The sequence below is a fragment of the Mobula birostris genome, chromosome 2 (assembly GCF_030028105.1).
Source record: "Mobula birostris isolate sMobBir1 chromosome 2, sMobBir1.hap1, whole genome shotgun sequence".
In the NCBI taxonomy this organism is placed as follows: Eukaryota; Metazoa; Chordata; class Chondrichthyes; order Myliobatiformes; family Myliobatidae; genus Mobula; species Mobula birostris.
In genome coordinates this window covers 112,440,279-112,442,722 of record NC_092371.1, presented here as the reverse complement: position 1 = coordinate 112,442,722, position 2,444 = coordinate 112,440,279, and positions in this window count along the sequence as shown.

Genomic DNA, 2,444 nt, shown 5'->3' with positions numbered 1-2,444 from the left:
ACTCACAAACCTTCCTGCAAGGATATTACTTCCCCTCCAGCTCAGGTGCAAACCTGTTTGTACAGGTCCCACCTTCACTGAAAGAAAGCTCAATAATCCAAAACCCTGAAGCTCCCCCTCCTGCACCATTCCCTTAGCCACGTGCTAAATTGTATTAACTTCCTATTTCTAGACTTAATAGCACGTGGCATGGGTAGCAATCCTGAGATCACCACCCTGGAGGGGTGATCTTTTAACTTAGGATCTAACTCCTTGAATTCACTTTGTAGGACTCTGTCACCCTTCCTACCTATGCCATTGTGGACCGCCACCTCCAGCTGCTCACCCTTCCACTTCAGAACAAAACTTTGTTCCTGTGGAAGCAGCAGAACTGTTTTCCTCTTTTTCTCTTTCTCTCTCCTCTTTCAGTGATTGTATCATTTTTAATGCATTGCATTTCTAAATGACAATAAACGAGGACTGAGTGTCCTCATAATCTAATTGTTCTTTCTGATGTGCTTTTGATGTCACTCATTATAACTCTGAGTGGGTATGATTACTATATCATGTGACTTTTGGGACAAAATCAACTACAGCACCTTAGGCTGAAGTTATTAACACACTCCTTTGTAAATGGCTTGGAGACTATTATTGCTGTCAGGGCTGGCTGTACTTCCACTGGAACACTCTCCCTTAGAAAGTACTTTGTGTTACTAATGTGTTGATGCTTAATTTGTTTCCATGACAATTCTCTCTCTATCTGATGCTGTACAAAGGCTTTAACTTAACACCTTAAGCAGAAAATTGCATATGAAAATAATTAAACTAATTTTCTGATTTCCAGCTCTGCTCTTTGGTCTGATGTTTTAAGAATAGGGCAGATGTAAAGGTCTGTCAATTAGTTTCTACCAGCAGCAGAATAGGTGGATAGCTGGGGAAATGACTTTTGAATTGAACCTCTTGTAAGGCAGGGAGCTGCATGTCAGAATAATGACTCTCACAGTACACAGACTGTGGAGTTATGCATTTTAGTGCCATGGCTTTTCCCCAAATGCAACCAGAGGAAATAGTTAAGAGGTACATGGATAGGAAAGGTTTAGATCAGGGGTTCCCAACTTGGGGTCTGCAGACCCCTTGCTTGATGGTATTGGTCCATGGCATAAAAAAAGATTGGGAACTCCTGGTTCAGAGAGATATGGACCAAATGCAGGGAAATGGGACCAGTGTAGGTGGGAACTTTTGTTGGCATGGACTTGATGGGCCGAAGGGCCTATGCTGTGTGACTCTAACTCTCCATGTACATAGACAATTTCTTTAGAAGCTTTCCACAGAATCTGCTTTCTCTGTCCGTTTGCTCTGTACATTCCAGGGTTCATCAATTAATCGACATACCCCTTGATTGCCCATCCAGTGAAAATGCTTTCTTGTCAAACCCACTGCATTATCAGTGAAGTGACTGAAGAATGGCTGAAGAATTGGTGCAGGCAGCAGAGTTTCAGATTTGTGAATCATTGAGATCTCTCTGGGGAAGGTACGATTTGTACCAAAGGAATGGGTTACACCTGTAAGAAGGGAGAGGGTTACACCTGAACTCGAGGGGGATCAATTTCCTTGCGAGCAGGTTCTCTCATGCTGTTTGGGAAGGTTTAAACTAGCTTGGCAGGACGATGGAAATCAGAGTGATAAGTTAGAGGATAGGGCAGTTTTGTAAACTTCTTCCCTTATTCCTGTGGTCCACACTCCTCTTCTATCAGATTTCTTCTTCTCCAGCCTTTTATCTTCCCCACCCACTTGGCTTCACCTATCATCTTCTAGCTAGTCCTCCTTTCCCTCCCCACCCCCCTACCATTTTATTCTGGCATCTTCCTCCCTTCTTCCCAGTCTTGATGAAAGGTCTTGGCCTGAAGTGTTGACTGTTTCCAGAGATGCTGCCTGATCTGCTGAGTTCCTCCAGCATTTGGTGCACGTTGCTCTGGATTTCCAGCATTTGCAGAATCTCTTGTGTTAATGGTGTAAAGATAGATACAGCCTGTAGAAAGACTATGAGGAAGAATAGGCAGTGGAACAAACATAATTGAAGTCAGTTGGATGGGTTGAGAAGTGTTTATTTTAATGAGGAAGTATCAGGAACAAGGGCAATGAACTTAGATCATTTGTCAGTACGTGGAACCATCTTGTTGTGGTCACTGCAGAGATCTGGCTGTCACAAAGGTACGGATGGCAGCTGGATGTTCCAGGATTTGGATGATTCAAAAGGAACTAGCACTGCTAGTCAGGGATAGCATCATAGCTTCAGAAAGGAGAACATCCTGGAGGGATTGTCTTCTGCGTCAGTGTGGATGGAAGGCAAAACAGGGAAGGGATCGATCACTATATTGGGAGTAGTCTCCAGACACCTCAATAGTAGGGGCAGAATTGGTTAGGTGTGCCCAGGAAGAAACCCATTAGGATAGATAAATTCTCAG